At 37.9% G+C, this 24,889-nt stretch overlaps 1 protein-coding gene across 2 annotated transcripts in view; it reads right to left on the reverse strand.

The window, feature by feature from the left end:
- Nucleotides 1-24,889, reverse strand: part of IQGAP2 (IQ motif containing GTPase activating protein 2) — a 126,086-nt gene that overhangs the window by 70,581 nt on the left and 30,616 nt on the right. The gene's annotated exons all lie outside the window — the stretch shown is intronic.

The raw sequence follows: 24,889 nt of genomic DNA on the forward strand, positions 1-24,889 counted from the left end.
CCATGCACATGTACACAGTATAAGGTTAGAATTCATTCATCCTGAAGCATTGGGGCCAGATTCTACAGCATAGTCCAAATGGATTTCTCTGGAAAGTCAACTACAAAGGGACAAAGCTACTTTAAAATTTCTCTCACCTTCATAGTGTTCCAGTCTATCTTACACATGGATCAGAATGGCAAATCAGATGAGTTAATCATGCTGGGAGATAATTACACATTTAAAGCATAAATTGAGCATAAAAACTGAATCAGAGATTATAGTTTCTGGTATGCATTTTGCAAGGTCAGTTTTTATATGACTGGGTTTAATTATAACTATATGCTTATATCAAATGTGATTGTAAACCCACTGGCTATATAATACTACTTGGCAATCTTCTTAAGGCTGAAACCCTTTTTGAATGCAACTATATTTTAATATTAGTTCAAGTGTAAAAATACAATGGATATAAAGTGAGATTTTGATATGAATAAGCACATAAAGAACAGGCATCTGTACACATGAATAGAAGCAGAGGGAAATTAATTAGCTCAGAGTGATTTCCCAACATTTCCAGATGGTCTTCAGTCCAGAAAGTATATAAAATCAAATCTGTTATTGACAGAATAATTTTTTATAATTAAAAATATAATGATCCATACTAAATTAAATGGTGCAAAAAGGATTTTTAATAGTTTAACAATTAAATAATTGTAAGTATTAACTTTCCTAACTACTGATACGGAGCAGAACAAATATCACAGGTAAAAAAGAAACAATTAAGTGATCTATGCTTTAAAAAAAACAAGTTTCTGATAATATAAGAGAAGCAAACTTCTAACCAATTCAAGGCTGTTCAAGAAATGGGAAAAGAAAGATATCTAACCTATTTTACATTTGTTACATATCTATTATTAAACAAATTTCCAATCTAAAAAATAAATACAGATCATTGGATTACATAGACAATGACATCACAATAACAACTTTAGTTTCTACAGAATAAGAATTTTAGTTAATCCTTTTGCGGGAAAAAAATGGCAGCATTCTTGAACATTCTTTAACAATACATGATGGTAATAATTGTTTCTTGGACTGATTTATCACTAAGGATTTATTTGCCTGATAGTTCAAGGTAACCCACAGCACCTCTTCAGGAATAAGGTTATGAGCTGAATAAATTAAAGTGCTTGAACAAGGAAAACATTTTGGCACAGCAAAAACTAGTCAAAAATTTCCTCCTACAATTTTGTATATTCCTTTCAAGAATCCATTGCAAAAGTATTTCACAACTTTCATAGGAAGTGTTCACTAGAGTTTACTATTACAAAACAATTTTTTTTCCAGCATTATTAGGGTTAAACTTTATTAGAACTGAGTTATGAAAAATATGTTTTCAATATTGAATATATTCAGTATATTTAACTTTTATTTCAAAATATTTAATTTAAACAATTTCCAGACTATGTAAAATAAGAGTAGCCTGATAATACAGGTTACAGCAGCGGTTCTCAACCTTCCTAATACCACGATACTTTAATACAGTTCTTCATGTTGTATGACCCCCAACCATAAAATTATTTTTGTTGCTACTCTATAATGTAATTTTGCTACTGTTATGAATCGTAATGTAAATATATGATATGCAGGATGTATTTTTATTGTTATAAATTGAAAATAATTAAAGCATAGTGATTAATCACAAAAACGATATGTAATTATAACCTACTAAAAATTAAAATGCCCAAGTCGCCAAGCAAAAACGGTAATAATAATTACAAAAATATCTTCGTCCAAAGAATTCATAATTAGAGGGATCAAGAGTTTTTTCTATGATTGTTCAGTGGCTGCCAGGGAGTTAGCTGGGGATAAAAAGCCCCACTTGTGCAACTGAGTAGCATTAATAACCGGGTGTCTTCCCAATAGGAAAAACAGTGACTGGTGCAGTAAATGTATAGAGTCCCATCTTGCTCGCCTGTAGATGCACAGCCCCCCAAAAAGGAAAGAGATATGTACAAACCGGGACTACAGACTTGGCTTCTTCTCCCACCCCACTACACACACTTTCTCTTGCTGCAGCTTAGAGCAGCGTTCAATTTCACCTCGGGTGGCTTTATCCTTCCTCAGCTCTTTTCTAAGTCAATCATAGGCTGTATCCAACGCTCCGTCATGCCAAACCCCCACCCCTCAGTTCTGATTGGCTTGGAACCCAATAACAATGTGCCATGAGAAGCTCCAAATCTGACCTCCTTCCAATTTACACAAACTTTTTAAAAGGGCCAGAAGTGCAACTGAAATTTCTACTCCCCCGCTCAACATACATATAGACTCCCTATTTTTTTTTTACATTTGCGTTTCTCCTCCTACTTCCCTGCATGTGCACTAGCGTGTGTATTTGTGGGTGTGGGTGCCCATGTGTGCGCGCGCCTGAGAGAGTGCGACACGGCACGCTTTAGAGTCTAAAGATTTAAGAGTTTCGATGGTCTTAGGCGACCCCTGTGAAAAGGTCGTTCAACCCCCAAAGGGGTCACGACCCACAGGTTGAGAACTGCTGGGTTACAGGAAGAAAGACAAATGTTTAGTTTTTTCAGATTTTCAAGACAACGGCACCTCCCAAAAATGTATATAGCTGCAAATTCTGTATTACTCTCATGGTTTTCAAGATCTGGAAAGAGTCTATCATCTGAAACACTTAAATACAAAGTACATTTATTTTAATCTAGATGCATTACTCATTAGTCCTGGTTTAAATATGAAGCAGAAATACCAACTGTATTGCAACAGCATTCAAAGAAAGAAAAAAGGCATTCATTGTATCTAAGCTTGGAAAATCTTGTTCATTACTAATGCTCATCTCATATTTTGGTTCCGTCATGCTACCACATAAGAATCACAATTGAGTGTTAAAATAAGCACAGATCTCAAAATGACAAAACATTGTTTTTTCAGAAAACGGAAATTCATTACTTTTAATAAACTCCAATCTCATAATGTAACAACTACTGCATGTCATGTTACACTAATACATATATAGCCTTCTAATCTTATAGCTTCATTTAAATAAATAAATCAGAAAATACTCCCTAAGCATAAAATTCACGTCTCTTATGCTTCAAAGCTGCTAATGTTTCTGAAGATGAACCCAAAATAGCGTCTGTAAAATGTGATATCCCTAATGCAGAATTTGAGGACTGAATCAATATCCTTGTACAGATTTTGAAAACAAGTGGTTTGAATAGGATTCATTTCTCTAAAAAAAAAAAAAAGAACATGAAGCTGATAAAATCTTACTGATATGGGTTTATACTTGCACACATACAAGAGGTGGTATTCAGCAGGTACTGACCAGTTCTGGAGAACCGGTAGCATAAATTTTGAATAGTTTGGAGAACCGGTAAATATCACCTATGACTGGCCCAACCCCCATCTATTTTCTGCCTCCTGAGTCCCAGCTGATCTGGAGGAAATGGGGATTTTACAGTATCCTTCCCCTGGAGTGGGGTGAAAATTGAGATTTCACAGTATCCTTCTCCTGCCACACCCACCAAGCCAGGCCCACCACGCCACAGCCACAGAAGTGGTAGTAAAAAAAATTTGATCCCACCACTGATACAATCTCTACTTTCCTATTATAAAGCTTGTTGAAGTAAATTTAAAACAATGGTAGAAAATACCTGTTTCTGACCCAAACAATCTTGCAATTACCACAGCATTCCAGGGATGTTTTTTGGAAGTAGTTTAGTTTTGTATGCCACCCACTCTCGGAAGACTCTGGGCGACTTACAATAAAAAAGGGAGGGGAACATATAAAACAGTACAACAATTTAAAATTACAGCAACATTCATAACTTAAAGTGGGGCTGGATAGCTCAACAGCCCCAGGCCTGCCGGAACAGCCAGGTCTTAGTTGCTTTACGGAAGGCTGGAAGGGTAGTAAGGGTCCGGATCTCAACAGGGAGATCGTTCCAGAGAGCCGGAGCTGCAACAGAGAAGGCCCTCCCCCGGAGAGTCACCAGCCGACATTGGCGGCAGATGGAATCCGGAGGAGGCCTAGTCTGTGCGATCTAATTGGTCTTTGGGAGGTAATTGGCAGAAGGCGGTCTCTCAGGTAGCCAGGTCTGATGCCATGCAGGGCTTTAAAAGTAACAACTAGCACCTTGAAGCGTGTCCGGAGACCAATGGGCAGCCAGTGCAGCTCACGGAGGATAGGTGTACCGTGGGTGTACCTAGGTGCACCCACAATCGCTTGCGTGGCTGCGTTCTGGACTAACTGGAGTCTTCGAACACTCTTCAAGGGCAGCCCCATGTAGAGCGCGTTACAGTAATCCAGTCTTGAGGTGACGAGGGTGTGAGTGACTATTCGAAGGCCCTCCCGGTCCAGGTAGGGTCGCAATTGGTGCACCAGGCGAACCTGGGCAAAGGCCCCCCTGGTCACAGCCGACAAGTGATGTTCTAACGTCAGCTGCAGATCCAGGAGGACTCCCAAATTGTGAACCCTCTCTGAGGGGCGTATAATTTCACCCCCCAGGCTAAGAGATGGAATAGCTGGATCATCTTTGGGAGGGAGCATCAATAGCCACTCGGTCTTGTCGGGATTGAGTGCAAGCTTGTTCGTTCCCATCCAGACCCTAACAGCCTCCAAGCACTGGCACATCACTTCTACCGCTTCACTGAGTTAGCATAGGACGGACAGATACAGTTGCGTGTCATCCGCATATTGGTGGTATTTAATCCCGTGCCGTTGTATGATCTCACCCAGCGGCTTCATATAGATGTTAAATAGGAGGGGGGACAGGACCGACCCTTGCGGCACCCCATAATTGAGGGCCTAGGGGTCAACCTCTGCTCTCTGACCAACACCGACTGCGACCTATCCGAGAGGTAGGAGGAGAACCACCGAAGAACAGTGCCTCCCACTCCCACCTCCTGCAACCGTCGCAGAAGGATACCATGGTTGATGGTATTGAAGCCCGCTGAGAGGTCAAGGAGCACTAGGATAGAGAAGTGACCCCTATCCCTGGCTCGCCAGAGATCATCGATCAGCGGGACCAAAGCAGTTTCCGTGCTGTAACCAGGCCTGAAACCGGACTGAAAGGAATCCAGATAATCGGTTTCATCCAAGGACCGCCGGAGTTGAAAGGCCACCACTTTCTCAACAACCTTCCCTACAAAGGGGAGGTTGGAGACTGGACGATAGTTACTTAAAATGGCTGGGTCCAGAGAAGGCTTCTTCAGGAGGGGTCTCACCACCGCATCCTTTAGGAGGAGCGGGAAGGATCCCTCCCGGAGAGAGGTGTTAACTATCCTCTGGATCCAGCCACGTGTCACCTCCCTGCTGGTCGAGATCAGCCAGGAGGGGCACGGGTCCAGTACACAGGTGGAGGCACTCACCACTCCCATGGCCTTGTCCACTTCCTCTGGAGCGACAAGTTGAAACTCGCTCCATAAAATCTGCTCAAGACCTTCCCCCGGTACCTCGGCTGGTACCGTGCAATTGGAGTCCAGATCTGTCCGAATCCGAGCGACTTTATCCGTTAGAAACTGAACAAATTCCTCAGCTCTACCCTGTAAAGGGTCGTCCGCATCCCTCCCTTTCAAGAGGGAGCGGTTTATTCTAAACAAGGCGGCTGGGTGCGATTCAGCGGATGCAATAAGGGCGGCAAAATGTGCACATTTCGCCACCCGTATTGCCACAAGATAGGTCCTGATATAGGCTCTCATCAGTGCTCGGTCTGATTCAGAGTTACTGGCCCTCCAGCAGCATTCTAGGTGTCTCTTTTGGCGCTTCATCTCCCGGAGTTCCTCGGTGAACCAAGGAGCCCTCTTGGATCCGCAATCTCAGAGAGGCCACAAAGGCGCAATCCAGTTTAGAGCTCCCGCCGCCAAAGTATTCCAGGCAGTGGACGAGAGTACAATATGGCAATACATATTTAGAAATGAAGTCAGAACAAATGTAGTATTATAGCCTTTTAATATATTATTTCTTATTTGCTGCAATCAATTCCATAGCAACGGGGGTCTTCAAAATATTAACAACAACTCTAAGGAAACCAACATTTCTAAAACTAAATAACCTTAGTCTGATTTTTATTGTAGCTACAGTAGAATGCCATCTAGCTCTCACAGTACTATAGCAACCATTTCATGATGCAACCTTTGGTGATTCATCCATTAAAAACAGAAATTCTACTTACAAATATAACAAATTGCATATTTAAAAACAAAAGTTTATGAAATTATTTTTTAAAAAATCCCAACAAAACCCAGAAAGTTTGATTAGATGATTATCAGTTAAACAACATTTACTCCTACTCCCTGATTCTAAAGAAACATACTGAATTGAATAAAATGGGATGTTAGCTACTAAGACAATTTGGGAAAATGAATTTTAGGCCTTGCCCCATAGGATCAGAAATTATTTTTTCCTAAAGGGTAGGGAATGTACCATGTTTTCCCGAAAATACAACATGTCCTGAAACTAAGACCATGCCAGATTTTCACGGTGGGCAAAAATATAAACCCTCCCCCAAAAATAAGCCCTAGTGAAGGGGTAGTTTTAGCCAGAACAGGGGGCAGCCCTTCCATTCCCCAATCAGGGCTTCTTGGCCCCTTAATCGGATCAGTTGGGCCGCTCCATTCACAAAACAGCTGATTCGCGGGTGCCGTTCAGGCCTATGCCTCCAGCAAACGCGGGTTGCTTTTGCAGCCAATTGTGGCTGCAAAAGAAGCCGGAGGCCAAGCCGGCGTTTTTGCAAACGGCTTGAAAATGTGGAGGATATTCCTGCCTCTCACCCTGTTCTGAAGGTCAGCACAGACTGAAAACAGGATAAGAGACAAAATCCCCCCTCCCCATTTTCAAGCCGTTTGCAAAAACGCCCCATTCCGATCCTTTATCCAGGATTGCAGATATACGTATACATACACATATACAGGGGGTCATGCGCATGCGTGGGGGTCACGCAGGGGGCTAGGGGAGAGCCAAGGGAATTGTGCATGCATGCGTAGGGGCGCAGGGCACATTGCATTGTGGGTGTGGGGCATGCGATTTCAGCACACAAGGACAAAAAGGTCATGGCTTTATATAGTATCCTTGTGGTCCACCAGTGCTCATGCAACCACAAACTTGGAACAATATTCTAGATCCTTCTAGATGTCTATTGACCCAATCAAAAAGAAAAGAATGTTCTCTATAGGCTCAACTTACAACCGTTCATTTAATGATAGCTCAAAGTTGCAGTGGCCTTGGAAAAAATGACATATATTTGCACTTACAACCATCACACCAACCCCACTGTCATATGATCACAATTTGGGCATTTTGCAACTCTGCATTTATGACCAATTGCAGTGTCCTGTGATCATGATTCATGAACCTTTTTTGACAATATACACAAAAAACACTCATTGGGGAAACTAGTTTTGCTTAACCACCATGTGACCCTTTAACGATTTGCAAAGCTGTTATTCTCACAACTAAAAATTAAACTAAAAAAATAAAGCTTACATCTGAATTACTGCAATTAACACAACGAATGCTATAGAAGTTGTGGTGGACCACTGCAGTTGACTAGGCAATCCAATATTTAAGAGACTAAACAGCTTTTATCTCAGAACCTCAGATATGCCTGGCAATGTTATCAAATGTTATCATGACGCAATTAAGAAGGTAGACTGCTTCCTAATTCAATGGCATTTTTAACTTTATAGACTATTGTTTTACCCATATCACTTACCAGCATCCCAATACTAATTCACTAAGTTAATCTTTAGTGTTTTGCAGTATTTTCTCAAGGTTACACATAGTGATGAACTGAGGTAAATTTCAAGGAAGAATTTATCCCATGGGCATGTGTAAATCATAATTTAAAAGCACATTTTGCTTGTAAATTTGAGTGTTACCATTATAACAACATTGTCACATTAAAATAAACTACATCATTTTGTGGCCAAGGGTTAGCAGATTGGGTGGATCTAGTCACTATGATTTTAATTTGTGCAATTTCACATATGAGTTAATGCAATTATTGGACATAGGCAACTGTGATTTACTTGAGCCATGTTTTAAGAAATCACTATTCAATATGACATGTGAATCTCTTAGTATTGCAGTCCTCCTTTCTCCCATTAATTTTTTATAATGATCTTTTGGAGGAAGAAGTAACTGGACATACAGTAATTTTCTAGTCTTACAAGACAATAGAAACAAAGGGAAATTTTACAGAACTTCAACGAATGTGTCCAATATTTTGAACTATTATGTTAAAAAAATACAAACAATGAGTTGGCTCGTGAAGGCAGCAGCGGAAAATTGTTTATTTCATCATGTGGCTCCTTTTCATCATATACCTGTGCTAAAGGACTAGCTGAAAAATAAGATTGTAACAAAACTGACCTAACTTTTCATTACTTCTCTGAAACTTCTTTTAACGTTAATTGATGTACACTGATGAAATTTCAGTTCACAACTTCCAATTCCTTTTCTACAGGTAGCCCTCGACTTACAACCACAATAGAGCCCAAAATTTATGTTGCTGAGACATTTCTTAAGTGAGTTTTGCCCCATTTTACGATCTTTCTTGCCACAATTAAGTGAATCACTGCAGTTGTTAAATTAGTAACACGATTGTAAAGTGAATCTGACTTTGCTTGTCAGAAGATCACAAAAGGTAATCACATGTCCCCAGGACACTGCAACCATCATAAATAAGAGTCAGTTGCCAAGGGATTTTGGATTTTGATCACGTGACCTTTGGAATGTTGTAATGGTCGTCTGTCTGAAAATGGTCGAAAGTCACTTTTTTTACTGTTGTAACTTCAAATGGTCATTAAATGAACTATTATGTTGAGGACTACCTGTATATCTAAATTGAGAGCGCTGCACATAATTGAATACTTACATCACTCTAAGGCCCAAAATCTTTAATTCTTTTGCCAAGCAACTAATAACTGCCATCTAAATTTTTTTAAAGGGAGTGATTAGGAGCCTTATATTTGCACACCTGTTTTCTCTATCAGATGTTCAAAGCTTGTAATTAAATATTTTTATTCTAGTTGCTAGGCAAGCATTCAATCTGCGTTCAGAAAGCCAAAATAGATATTTTCATCTTAGACATTTCAAAACGGTAATAAGGGGTTTTGAGATCAAATTAGATCCCATAATGGAAATATCAGAGTAGGCAAGTTTCTATATGGTTTTAATAACTATAACTTTCTAATAAACTGTGCAATGATGACAGAAGTGGGGGATGTGAGAAGGAATATTACACTTCTAAAGATAATCTTAATAGGAGTTTTTTTCTAATTCAAGTTATATCTATGAATTCTTCTATTACTGCATATGAACATGCTCAAAGAATTAGTGAGCCCGAAATAATACCGAGGACAAAGTATTCAGAGTTAGAATGACATAATTCCCACTTCTCAAATGAATATGCTAGTTGCTTTGGTCCTCCCTAAGTAATCTCCAAGTAATTTTTTCCTTTGGAATGATTTTCAATTTGCTTTTACTGTTTTTTACAAACAACATTTTCCAATACTCTCCAAAATATAGTCTCTAATAAACAAAGTAAGTTCATATAAGAAGACAATATTCTTTTCTCAAAGCTATCTACCATTATGAATTTTCTCATTGAAGAACAGCTTCGTACAGTACCCCTCAAGTTCCTGATACTCAAGGTGGCCTTCTTGGTGGCCTATAAACCTTCCCTACGCAGGAGTAGACTGCATTTCATAGACCAGGAAACATAGTTTGTTCCATCCAACCGGGTTATCATCGATAGGCTTGTTGATGGGTCGCTTGCAATCTTCTCTGGGATAGTGCGATCACTAATTTTTTGTTAGAATTACGACAAGGCCTGAGTGGATGACACTTTGAGTCTGATAAGAGTTCTTCGTTGAAATTGGGGAATACCTGGCAATAGGGGCGTGTCTTAAAGAGCTTATCGGACTCAGTTCAACCAATGAGAGGTCAACCCTTGTAACAAAATGTATTTATCTGAACAAGTTAAAATATTAGATTTTTATATTAATTTCCCATTTAAAAAAATTTGAAAGTTCCCAGTAAAAAATTACTATTTGAATTTAAGAATCTACACAAGTTCTTTGCTTCAGATTGCCATACAGAAATCAAGGGAAGAGACCATTCATAAAGCAGAAGCAATTATCTACAATATATTTAATCAGAAGACTATATGAACTGGTTTATAGCAGTGATGACTAACCTTTTTGCCATCACATGCCGAAAGCGGGGGGAGCACGGGAGGGTCGTGCGCACGCATGCCCACACCCATAAGTCTATGGACCCACCCACCCCAGGCATGCATGTGTTACACACACTCCCGCGTTCTCCCCGCTTTTGGTACACAATGGTGCAGTGGACCCGTTTTTCGCCCCCCCCCAGGCTCCAGACCCTTTCTAGGAGCCTGGGGAGGGTGAAAACAGCCTTCCCCACACACCCCCGGACACTCACCGGAGGCCAGAAATGGCCTGTTTGCCAACTTCCAGTCGGACTGGAAGGCCCATTTTTCACTCTCCCCAGGCATCAGAGCCTTTCTAGGAGCCTGGGGAAGGCAAAAACGGCCTTCCCCATCCCCCCCAGAGGCCAAAAACAGCCTATTTCCCAATTTCTGGTGGGCCCAGAAGGCTTGAAAGCCAGCTAACTGGCACGCATGCATGCCAAAGCTGAGTTTGCATGCCCACTGATATGGCTCTGCATGCCAGCTGTGGCACATGTGCCATAGGTTTGCTATCATGGGGTTATAGCAATTCTACATAGGGGAAAATTCTAGTATAATGTTGCAAGGAAAACAAGGTGATCTAGTATTGATTTTATTTCTGTTGTGTCAGGAAAGAAGAAATACATAGAATCAACATTATGATTAAAACTAGGAAGAACATCTCTAATTTATAATTTACATCAGGAATGTTCAAAGTAGATAACAAAACAAACACAAGTAACTGTTAGTAGTTGTACTGAATAGATGTGATGTGTGTGCGCGCACACACACACAAATTATTCTTTATATCATTTTTCTCACCATGTACAAATCCAAACTAGACTATGTTGTTTCTCTGCGTCATATATTATATGTGGGCATATACATAATTTTCTATTTATTTGTTTGTTTATTTAGTCATGTTTATGCAGTGTATATTGGAGGTGGTAACCCTTTGACAGCTGTATACAATGAAATTGTATTTTAATGTATGCCGATTAGTATACATTCAAAGTGACAATAAAGTTATTCTATTCTATATTATTAAAAGATTTGCTGTGATTCATCAACATTTTGCATATGCTTCCGAATAATCATTTTTACTAATATAAAGAATTCCTTTATTGTATGTCATCCGAGAAAAGTGGTAAAGTAATATTCATGCTATCAAAATATTTTCTTAATGGTAGCTCGATTAGAAGACTATTGTGGCCCAGCAGGATCCGGTTGAGCTGCTGATGGACTCAGATAACGAGGAACCATATGAGTCTGCCCTGGAAGAGGTGGAGGACCCCGGGCAGGGTTCAGACTCAGAGCAGGGACTAGACAGTCTGGTTGGCCACCAGGAGGCGCCTGAGGCATGGAGCAGTGGGGGTGATCAAAGGCAGTTTGTCCCTGATGCTAGATTGAGAAAGGCTGAGAAACAGAAGCACCAACTCCATAGGCAGATACACAGAAGATGATTAAGCACAGGTGGTTGTTGATTGGCCCCTCCCAAGAGAGATTATAGGTGAGGCGTTGGGAGGGGACATTTGCAGGAAACAACCGTTCGAATTAGTAGTTAAGAAAATCTATCTGTGTATTCTAGTAATGTCTGTTCGTTTGGACTATCTGCGTTGCTTCGTTGGAACAATCTGGGTTGCTGCAGAGTTACTCTATTGAACGTGAGTTGCCTGGGCCCTCAGCCAAAGGATTTGTTATCTCAGTCATTGAACAGTGGCAAACAGCCAAGCCTGTGTTCTGGTTTATTCATAGGCCAGAGGGGTCAGAACAGAAGACTTTCCACATCAGGGTTTAAATTTAAATTAGGTTTAAATCAATATAGATAGACATTGGGAAGAGAAAAATGAAACTTCTTTCTACACAAAGAAGAAAAGCTGGATCAGTATTCTACACTTTTCCCACAGTCCATTTTAGCGTTTATATATATATCCGGAACCCACTAATATATATATATATATTAGTGGGTTCCAGATCCCATCACAGCTGGTATGCTGCAAAGGGTCCGGGTGTCCTCAGCGGGCACGCACACTTGCGCACACATGCTCAAGTTGCTCGGCAGAGATTGTGCAGGAACTGCATGTTGTGTGTGCATGCGCAATTGGCTCGTTTGCCTCAAAAAGCAGTAAGGAACGTGGGCAGGAGGGTGGGCCAAACAGCCCACTGTTCCAGTACAGTGGCCGCTGCTCCCAGCTACCATCAGTACGCCCATACCGGGCCGTACCACCGGAACCCACCACTGATATAGAGATAGAAAAAGCCTAGACTTGAGTCATATTTGTTCATATTTTCTAAAATATACAAATGGCATTACGATTTATATTTACCAACTATTAATAATTAGTTTGCTATAGATGAAATTACAAAAGGTTTCTGCTCTACTATAAAGCAGATTCATAAAGCTTACAAATTCCTGGGACAATCAGTATCTTGCATAAAAGAAAGAGATTAATAGCCACTGAAAATGTCTTAATGCATATTCTACCATAAGAAAAACAGGGCTCTAAGTTAGCAAGTAAAACCAATAACGATAACAGAAACAAGATTATAGAAAAATGCTCCTAGATTATTTCCCCAAAACCTATATAAACCTCTCTCTGTACACACAATATCTCAAACCTGTAATATTTAATGTACGTAAAATATTAATAATTTCCTTTTTTAAAATTATTAACTGTTCCTAAAGTTTTTATAAAGTCTCACTAATGTACAGAATATTTTAAAAGTTTTACCATTCTAAACTGATTATGAAATTTTCATAGGAAAAAACTCCTTGACAACAGACCATTTCTCACAAAATTACATTTCTCTCCAGTGATCTAGTTAGACTCTGAAAAATTACATTTTGGTCAGTTAATTGCATTTCTAAACTATATTCATTTACATTGAACTGATTACAATAGCTACCTAATATTCACATTCAATGTCTGGGTGCACATACACCAATGCATTTGCACAGCAATTGCTTTAATATAATTTACATATATTTCATCAGGTATATGGCATTATTGTAGTAGAAGTGCTGTTTTGAGTTTTTCTATAGTTGAGATAGCAGACTCTAAGAAGTCAAAACGCTTAGTGTGTTCTCAGTCTTACTCTTAATGGTAAAATCCCACAGAGATCTGTCTTGGAGTCAGTATTTCTCAACATTTTTATTAATGACCTGGAGAATGAGACTAATTGGCTACTTATTAAATTTGCAGATAATATAAAATTCAGAGGTGCAGCCAATGCACAAGATGACAAAACAAGATTGTAATCTTATCTATATAGACATATTGGAAAATGATTGAAAATAACAAGGTGTTCTTTAGTAAGAAATATAAGGGAGGAAAAATATGCATCACATTTGTAAGATAGGGGAAGCATAATGTTGGTGAAAGAGTTGATTGAGGTTATTGATAATAAGCTGATTAAGACAGTGTGAAACAGATCCTAAAACGACTAATGCTTTTCTGAGGTGCATTAGAAGCATTATCACAGACAAATGAAATCTGTAGTTCTCGATACTCTGTACTTTATTAGATCACTTGAAGAAAAAATTTGTATCATTTCCAGAAGGATATTAGCAGATTAGAATAGCTTCAGAAGCAAGCAACAAAAATGATAAAGCTACTTGAAGATATGCCTATAAAGATGTCAAGTCTCACAAAACAAAGACAAGATCAGGGAAACTCTACCCAAATTTATAGTGAATTAAATAAAGTGGGATAATTTTGAATAATTTGAACTCTTCCTTTCCTATATGGGAAAATAATGTAAATCTGGTCTTGGGAATGGGAAAGCAATGAGCAAACTGGGGAGAAGAATTTCAGAAACAATTATTTAGTTCTAAGAAAGAGGAAAGTGGGAGAAAGAAATGAAGACAGACTGGAGAGAAACTCTGAAGATTTTCCACATTCTGGTTTTCTACCTTGTAACAATACAAAGCATTCCAAGAATCCCTGCTTTGCCTGTTTCAAGAAGCTGACACCCAGGTTTCTTCACTCTCAGAATAAATTGTCATTTATGAGATAAGTTAACAACTGACTCACCCTCTGTCTCTTGACTGTTTATGTCTTCTCTCCCTTCCTTAGTTCCCTACAATCTCTCCCAAAGGACAAGCTGAACAAACTCGGAAAGTTCAATCTGGAGAAAAGAAGCTAAGGAGTGACATGATACCACTGCAAAGAAACATAAAAGGGTGCTAACAGTGGTGGGTTGCAGGCGGTACGCCCCGGTACGGACGTACCGGAGCCAGCCCGGAGCACCGGATACCGTTCCGGTACTGTGCTCTGGAGGGCTCACCCACTCGCCCACACTCCTTACCGTGTCGGAGCTTCCGTGCACCCTCATGGCGCATACAGCGCCTGCACAACGCTCCGCTGAGCAGATGGAGCATCGCAGAGGCTTGAAGAAGCGCCGTTTCCAGCTACAACGCATGCACGCACTGTGCACCTGTGCGCATGCACTGCACACATGCATGTGGGTGACGCCGGGGCCGTTCCAACTGTACCAATCCACTGATACAGAAACTAGAATCACAAGTGATGGCAGGAAATTGTAGCACCTTGATTTTATTTAAGTAAAATATTTATGGTGATAAGATTTCTGCTCATGGAGGTTGTGGATTCTGGAGATTTTAAGAAGTTGGTTTGCTACTTATCAAGGATGTTTTAATTAATTTTCCTGCACACTGCTTAGTTGAACTAGATGAGCCTTGTGGTCCATTCCAATTCCACAATTCTATGATTCTACAATTCTATTTAACGTGAGAGATCTATTTCAGATGTACTTTATCACAGTTTCTAAGCACAAATCTTTTTAAACTTTAACTATTTAATCCAACCCTCAACTCAAAGGGATACATTGCTTAGATTCTCACTTCCTATTCCTTTATACAATTAATTGAAGACTATCTGCTCCACTCTCCTTCCTCTTTCAAGAGCTATTTCTCAATTTGGGGAGGGGATTTGCATCCCATCTAGTATGTACCACTTTTTGAGATATATTGCTTTAGAGGTTTTGCCATTCCATTTTTTTAAATGGCACATTTCTGCCAATGTATGAATGCCTGATAAATAATAAATTTTCCTTCCTTTTATCTCAAAAGTTGACAAATGTAGACATCAAAGATGCAGACTTAATCTGTTTACCACACCTGACCATGCATGCTAAACATTTTGGATAAGAAAAGATAACATGCAAGGTTATTACATTATTATATAGGATCAAGAGGTAAACTATACAATAAAAGATGCTACTAGCAATCAATGAACTGCATCAATTTGTACTCTGTATCCAAAGAGCCATTCAGCTACAAGGATAAATTCTGGCACATAAAAAGTGTGTGTGTGAGAGAGAGAGAGAGGGGGGGGGAGGGAGAGGGAGAGAGAGAGAGAATGAATTTGTCATATTGATTTATTTAGCTGTATCACAAGTTAAGCAAGCATTTATATGTGTCTAATTGTATTTGTCTAGCTGTATTTTCAATATTCTCACCTCTTACCGAGTGGATTACTTGGCTAACTAATAAATCATGTGATTCCACTTTGAACTTAAAGAACCAGGAGTAAATGTTGAAATCAGAACTCTTGTCACTAAAAAATCACATGTAGAACTCTATTTATTTAGTAATAGATTAAAGTCTGTTGTCCAAGGACACAAATAGAATGGTAGGCAAAAGAGAAGCAAGGCGGAGAGTTAACTAAAATAAGTAATTCATCCTACAACTAATTCTATATTAATATGACTTGCTTAACTGGGTCACAGATGGAGTTAGTGTCATACAGTCAGCAGGAAGATGAGTAGGAAATAATTTTAGCTCAAAACAGACTCCAGTCACCTTGACTTCACTAAAAAGAAAAAAATGTTTTTTTCCATTGTATATTATCTAGTCTTATCCCAACACAGACATCTGCAATAAATTTTCCAACATAATGGCTAGTATTGTACTCTGCCTTTCAGTCAAGTTCTAAACTAGTCACATCAAAGAATTAAGACGCAACAGTTCCACATTGTTACTCTAGGCTCAGTAAAAGAAAGTTAGCGTATAATATAGAGGAGGAAAACTACTAAAAACCTACGTAAATATACTGCTGCAACATGCATGATTCTTATTTATAAGATTATAGTATAGGCAACAAATCCATGTATCCAATATTAGATAATGCAAAGCAGCTTCCAGTTTAAAAAAAAATAGAAAGCAGCAAGAAGATAAAGAGAGCTTTTAACCCTCTCTTGCAGTCATCTTTAAAGCACCTCATTCCTTGTCAGACTGCAAACTTGCTTTCATAACTGTGCAAAAAAAAAAAAAAAAAGAAACCCACCACAATCTTTTTCTGTATTCTAATACTATATCAAAATCTCTCTTACAACTTCCCATAGATTATCTTTCCTTGGAAAAAAAAGGCTTCAGTTATTCTACTTCTCTTCCTTTTGCTGACTGGATTATAGTGCCTGTATGATACGAACTCCATCTGTGACCCACTTAAGCGGGTCAAATTAAAACAGAGTTAGTTATAGGATGAATTTACTTATTTAAGTCACATCCCCACCTTGCTTCTGTTTTGCCTACCATTCTGTTTGTGTCCTTGGACAATAGACGTTTTTGACTCTAAGTTTTTCATTTCAAAACATTTCTTGTACACATCTCTTCATTTTTCTGTAATTTTCTTGGATGCTAGATTTTTCAAATCTGAAATGACTCACTGTAAATGTGGAAATTTAGCTGAAGTGTGAGGAGCTGTACATTGGTAATTAGGATACTCACATATCCTGCAAGAACTCTGTTCCCTCTGTTCAGAATTTCTTTTAAGATTTCAAAACAATTTCCTTTCCAAGAAATAGTGAGAATAGTTGAACAAAACAGTAAGAAATATTTAGTATAGCATGAGCTCAAACAGCTGGTAAGGAAATGATGTGGCACTTCATTCACATGCACAAACTCCTTTTTTTTTCCAATCAGTGTTATAGCCTCCTGTGGTTGTTTTCATCTAACACTTTCCTGCCTGACTGGGGTCCTCCAGATCTATTGGGATTACAGATTCAACATTTTTAGTCATTTACTGTTGTGCTAGCCTTTTTTGGCTTGGGTGCGGAAAGTGCACACGTATGTGCGATAGCACACGTGTGCATGCCCACATCCATAATTCAATCCCCCTGTGCCCCCCTGTGCACGCATACATGCCCCCCTTCCCCACCGCCGCGCATGTATGCACAACCCCCCCGCCTTGTTTTGGGCCTAGCAGGCCTCACTGAAGCCTCCAGAGGCTGGAAATGGCCCGTAGGTAGGCCCAATAGGCCTGTTTTTCGCCCTCCCCAGCCTTTGGAGACTTTCCTGAAGCTTGGGGAGGACAAAAACGGCCTCCCCTGGCCCTCCAGAGGCCGAAAATTAGTTGGTCAGTGCGCCTGTGCGCACTGTAGTTGGCCTAGGGAAACAACTTGTGTGCCCTCAAAGATGGTGCTGTGTGCCATAGGTTTGCCATCACGGTGCTAGATACACAGCTTTACCTAAGAGACAACTGGATGATATCAGAGTAAGAAAAACTATTTTAAATTAACTATGTGAAGCAAATGCTTTCGCCATGCCACACAATATGCATTTAAAGAAAAAAAAGATGGTTATTGTAAGCTACCCAATGTCTTCTGACAGTGAGATGGGTGGCATATAAATTTAATAAATAAATTTCCCTGTTATATCTGCAAATTGGTATTTTTTTCTCCCCTCTTTAAAAATTGGAAAGGGAAATCAACCCAAAGGTCAAAAGTAAATTAGGTTGCAGTCTCTGCCAAGAACATTTCTTTAAAACTTCAAATAGCTTCTCTTGATTAAGAAGAGTTCAGTGCAATTGTATGCCTGTAAAACTAAAACTCCACAATGGTTGACTTCAACAATAGGCCAGTATCTTTCTCATAGCCCAATTGACTTTACAGGGTTGTTGTGGGGAAAATAGGAGGAAGGAATATTAGTTATTTTCTAGACCTAGAGATAAAGGAGAAAATAATTAAAAAGTTAAAAGTTAAATTAAAATTAATTAAATGGATACTCAAAACTCTCTTACTGTTCTAAGGAACAAATGTATCACAGATACGATATAGTTTTAAAAGATTATTAATCTTTGCAAGCCAATGATGTATATACACTTTATAGGGGCAATGATAATATTTGAAATTTTAAGAATATGTCTCCCAAAGGTAGCTGTCATGGGAGGAATTGCATATTCAAAAGCTGACTAACATAGTGACCAAACCTTTTCAGGAAATGCACTTAAAACAGAAATTAACTAATTGTGACTATTTTTCTCTTCCTACCACATCCATTTTCTGTTGGCCACATTTCTAAGCAAAGGACATGGCAACCACCACCCATCCAAGCATGCCTATGAGGGCCTATGAGTCTTATCTCCAGTCTGTGAACAGACAGAAAAGTGTAGTAATTTTGTACTGCTCTCATTGCCAGGTTCTATTAAATCCCAGTAAGAAAACCAGAAGTGGTGCTGTCCTTGCAGTTTTAATGCAGGACAAAAAAGTGAAAGCCATGGATGGATGGATGGATGGATGGATGGATAATTAATAGATAGATAGATAGATAGATAGATAGATAGATAGATAGATAGATAGATAGATAGATAGATAGATAGATAGATAGATAGATAGATAGGCAGGCAGGCAGGCAGGCAGGCAGGCAGGCAGGCAGGCTGGCCGGCAGGCTGGCCGGCCGGCGGGCAAATGACAGACAGATAAATACATATATTGTTTTTTTCCCTTCCATGGTGTCATCTGCTGGTCAGAAGTCCAACCCAAATGACTGTCTGTGATGTGTCTTGGGGAAGAATTAATGAGTGCAGGCAGATGTTCTGAACAGCAGATTTAATTAGCTGTCAAACTGCTCTTTCAAAAGAATGTTAAACTCACATTTATCTTTGTATATGGATCTCGCTAAGACTTAAGAAGTATAATCCGCCTCTACGGAAGCAACCTGTCCACTTTCTCCTGCAAACCAAGACAAAATGTCCAGGGAGAAGAGAGCCTAGCAACAACAAGGGAAGGGGTATGTCACAATGCTGTATCCCAGAGAGAGCTTGACAGGTCCCAGCCACAAAATGCGCCAAATCATGTCCATAGAAAAAAATATCTTGAGACAAACAGGAAAGTACTATTTCAAAATGAAAACAATTAACAACTTTAGGCCACATTTCCTTTGGGTTAAGACCAAGAAGACTGTCATTAAAAAATTGCTAATGAAGCTGTTCATGTCATAGTTAGGCTAAAAAGATGAATTCAATGTGAGACTGAAGACAATCATATAAAAAAGAAATTAGAAGTTGATGTTTTGCACAATTCAAGATTTCCTTTTGATTTTTTGAAGGTAAAATAATGTAAAGATACTTTATTTTATTTAAAATAAAAATTATATTTCGAGCAAAGAAGCTGGCATCTTTATTAATTATCACTTCTCTCAATCATATGGGGCACAGATTGGTATGATAGGACACAATATCTTTTAAAGAAGAAGTTTCATGCCATCAGCAGTTCACACCACTTTTCTTTAACTGATATTTCAAATCAAGGGAATATCCATACACAAAACTGGTAGCCAAGGAAACTGGGTCCTCTTTCTAACATTCTTGATTCCTTTATAAACATAACATTCAACCAACCAATCTTCCCCATATGCAGTCTGAAAGAATTGGGACAAAAAATATTGTACCTGGTTATTTGGTGAGGTCAAAGAGGTCTCTGCAGCTGTTTTCTGCAACTAATATAGAAAAATATGCTTTTTTTTGTTTTTAAAAGCATCACTTAAAAACAACAACAACCAGAAGCTCAAAAGCCTTTTCTCGACTTCTCAGCAATCATGTCCACAATAGCATATTGCTTTTAGTGAGGCAAAGCACATTAAATTAAGAAATGGGGTACAGATAGTCCTCGATTTACAATAATTGAGCCCAAAGTTTCTGTTGCTAAGTAAAATATTTGTTAAGTGAATTTTGCCCCATTTTATAACATTTCTTGCCACAGTTGTTAAGTGAATCACAGTAGTTATTATTTAACACATTTGTTAAATGTTCTCTCTTAACTTTGCTTGTCAGAAGATTGCGAAATGGGATCATGTGACCCCTGGACATTGCACTGGTCATAAATGTGAGTCAGTTGTCAAGCATCTGAAATTTGAACAGACAATCATGGGGATGCTGCAACAGTCCTAAGTGTGAAAAATGGTCTTAAGTCACTTTTTTCAGTACCGTTGTAACTTTGAACAGTCAAATGATTTGTTGTAAGTCGAGGACTACCTGTACTGCATATAACAACATGCTTCAATGTATCCTCATTGCCTAGTTGCTAAGCCTTGTTAAGTTTATTCCTCTTCACGTTTGCTTTCATTTCTACTTATTTTTCCAAATAACTGTTAATGTTCATATAAACTATTTATGGGTTAATTTGAAGTGTGGTATTTTTCTCATTTGGCATTTTAAACAAAATGCAATGCATTCTACTGTCAACTGAACACATTGATAATATTATCTTATTTCTTCTATAACCAGCATTCATCATAAAATGTTGTGTTAGAAATAATACAGAAACCAAAAGCAGACTTGGATAACCTGACATGGCAATCAAGCCTTCCCCAATCAGATTTTTGGGTACATAATTGCCAGAAGTCCTAACCAATGGAAATCCTCAGTTCTTCAAGTTGTCCCAAGCAACGTTTCTCATATCTATTTCAGTTATTTCAGGATAAATTTTAAATTTAGCCATGAAGTATTTTATGAATTATAAGAATTTTCTGCACTGAACATTTATTCATACTTGCTATTCACTTAATAAGAGCTATATTGCAAAAACATCATTTGTACAAACAGAACCTCATGCTTGCTGAGTTATTCAGTTATATATTTAAAAAGTCCCATTATTTTTGAATAAAGGCCTGAACAACACTACAACTTCAAAAAACATCAATTTCAGAAGCAAAATATGTGAATACTAATTCTTTGGGAACCTTGGCAGTTGCTTTCATGCTCTGCTTGTAAGCTTCCTAGAAAATATATTTGGCCACTGTGGGAAACAGGATGCTAGATTATATGGTCTTTGATCTGATTCATAGGGTGGCACTTCTTAATTATTTATGTTTGTGATGTTAAGTCTGCAATAAAATTTAAATAGTTGAACTTCACTGTTAACATTAAAATTGCTTATCAGCATTTAGTGTGAGCTTGTTTTAAGTTAACACCAAGTCAATCTTTAAAAGTTCCATATGTTTTAATGACTTGGGTTGTGGAAATAGAAATCAGATGTTGCCAAAGTCTATACTACAGTAAGTTATTTAACTTGTCTTAAGCAACCAACTAATTACTGCTTTTTGGAAACAAAGGAATAAACAGAAAATAAACAAGAATTATACACGTTTACTTTTCAAATGTACTACATTGAAGTACTAACCCTTATTTTACCTCTCTTTCAAATGCTGGATTTAATAAGAATTTTCAAGCAATTGTCTAATAAAATGTTTAGAAAATACTTCCTTTTGTGATTTTGGACACCACTGTAAGATCTATGTAAGAACAATACAAGCTAAGATGATATATTTCACATAATACCAATGAAATTAATGACATTGGTGACATTCATCTCGCCTGTGCTGAATATTTGTATAAAAATCACAAACGGAAAGTTAATTTTTTTCCAAGCTGATTAACTATGAGAAAGCAGAGGGAGGGAGACGGCTGCATTAGGGAAAGCAGGTTTTTCTTGTATTTCACTTCATCATCCAAGATAATGGTCCACATAATAAAAACATAACTATAGTGCAAACTGTACAATTTTAATTTAAAACAAATTAAAAACAAGTTTATAATACAGCAAGTACATAAGATACACTTTCTTAATTAATAAATTGCACATTTTATTCCATGGTTTTATATTTAAAGAAAATGTTAACTCTTTAATGCTTGTAAAACTAAGCTGAATAATAATACCTAATAAGATAGCAATAGCAATAGAGTTATATATCACACCATAGTGCGTAGAGCACTCTCTGAGCAGTTTACAATGTCAGCATATTGCCCCCCAACAATCTGGGTCTTCATTTTACCAACCCTGGAAGAATAGAAGGCTGAATCAACCTTGAGTCAGTCAGGATTGAACTCTTGGCTGTGGGCAGAGTTAGCCTGCAATATTGCATTCTAACAAGTGTGCCACTATAGATACATGAACATTTAATTTTTTTTATTATTTTAAAGATCTCTTCACAGTTTTCATGCAATAGCTTCTAAAACTAAGTTTCAAGAATAAATTAAGAACGGTATAGAAAGACCAATTCCTGATTTATGTTATGCCTTCTGCCCACATTTTTTTCAAGCTAAACAAAAACAAATGTGTTTTAAGGTACAATCTGGTACACATCCACTTGGAGATAAACCGCTTGCCATACTTACTGGTAAATGCAATTCCATTCATTTAATGAATATCACCGTGAGCAGAAATCATTGTTTACAGAAACATAATTAACTGAAACAACTCTTTCAAGTTTATAGCACATATTTTAGCTCACTAAACCTACAACTCAGGAAGTATGCAAACAGTAATTTTAAAAAGCACTCAATATACACCCACCTCAACTTATTAACCATGGCATTTTGAATTATATAGTCATAAGTCAGCTTTTTTTAAAACAAGCATGACAATGTGCAGCAATATTGCTCTAATAAGATATGAGCTGAATACTGGTTTAAGATCTGCTACCTCTGTTCCAAAAGGCCTTCAAAACAAATTCTGAGTGGAATGGTAAACAACCTACCACACAGTAAGGTGAAGCTAGAAAGAACTCAAGTTTAAGAGCAGCTCGGCCCTAGAATGGATTACTAAGAGAAGCTATGAGATATCCATTATTATTTGAAAGAAATTTGGAAAAACATTTATGAATGTATCTTTTAAGTACAGAATGTCCTGAACTTGAAAAAAATAGTTGATAAATTATCAGAGAAGCTACAGTATGAAAAGTCCTTTCCAACCTACATAATTACCAAATTTATAGCTCTGGAAGTACCCAGACCCACCTTGCATCAGATTTAGGATAGGATGTTCTGACTCATTCCCAATTCTGGAGCATGAACTGAGAAAAACAGAGTTCTATGAGAAAAATAGGCCTAAGAGTACCTTTGATTTGTTTTAATAATTAGAATAAACACATTGTAGGAAATATGTAGCATTATGGAGAAATGTCCAAATTCCATATATGAATATGAAGATGGAATTAGTATTGCCTTCTGATCCTAATATCTGCTTAGATTACTTTAACAGCTGTCTCAAATTTCCAATAATCCTTTGCAACTGGAATCTAACAGAGGCTTCCTATCCTTGATCACCATGGTTACACCATCAAACATACACATTTATCAGAAAGGCCAAAATGAAATGGGGGAAAAGATAGATAGGATAGAAATATAGATAGCAAATTTTTTACAACTTTGCAGGAAAACAAATTGACCAAGAAATAATTTACAAAAAGAATAATGAAAAAGGGAACTATGTAAATAGTATTAAAACTGAAATATGTCTATAAAATATTAAACATTACATTATTTACAAGTTGCACAGAGAACAAATATGAAAAAGAGGCACAATTGTTTTATAAGCAAGCTAAAAGAAAATCACTTAGTCATTGACAAAAGGAGTACAATCTCACATAAATCCATTCAATGAAAATTGTGTGCAGTTGTAATAGAAGCCAAATTTTATTCATCTTTTTCTGTTATAGTTTCACTACCTGTTCAAAAAATGTAACTGGGCTTGCACAATGTGACATTATGATTTGACAGCAGATCTGTAGAGTACCAAAAGTACATGTTAGGGTAAAGCTTAGCACAAAAAAAAATTGAATTGAAAATAGAGCCAATTAGAGACATCAGCCCACTTCAAGGGAATCTAAAATAACTTTGAATTTCTACATCATGCTCCAGGTCCAGATTTTATAAGCCAGAGCACAGCCCTAATTATCAATTAAAATTCTGTGCCTACCATAGGTCTATGGCAAACAACAAAGCAGGGCAAATCATTCACAAGAATCTTTTATTTATAGCAGCACCATTTATTCAGTGGCAATCCTGATCAGTCTTCTTTGCCCACACACTCTGCCCACTTCTTTGCCCACACACATATAACTTGGGAAGGCCTTCAAAATGGCCAGATCAAACCTTCAAGTGGATAACACAGTCAGAGCTTCAAATAGCAGCATTTTACTTACAGAGTCACCACAAATAATAGTACCCATCTGAATGACTTAACACAGCTGTAGTATAAGTATGTAAATAAATAAATCACCGTCACACTGTAACTGGCTGAAACTCAGCGATAGAGGTCAACATCTCAAAAAACCAGGGCATTAAAATCTTGACCAAAGTTGAAAAAAATCAAAAGAAAACCAACAACTACATTAAAAGCAATACTTAATACGAGGTTAAGAAGTAGAACTTTCCTTGGACTGAGAGTCCCATTAGTTTTTGAATAGTGTTCTGAAATATATATACTCTAAAAAGGGGGAAAGTCAGGAATACAATTACTGAAGTATACCTCTATAATTAAATTAAGAACTGTTTAATTAAAAGACTTAGTTTTTCTCCATCTTAATCTCCTATAAAATAATTCGATTTCCTTATCTAAGAGAAGGAGGGTAGACAAAAAACTATTAGTTCTAATTCATTTCTAGTGTCTGT

The sequence above is a fragment of the Thamnophis sirtalis genome, unplaced genomic scaffold (assembly GCF_051295495.1).
Source record: "Thamnophis sirtalis isolate CommonGarterSnake01/CBP01778 unplaced genomic scaffold, rThaSir2_p1.2 scaffold_5, whole genome shotgun sequence".
In the NCBI taxonomy this organism is placed as follows: domain Eukaryota; kingdom Metazoa; phylum Chordata; class Lepidosauria; order Squamata; family Natricidae; genus Thamnophis; species Thamnophis sirtalis.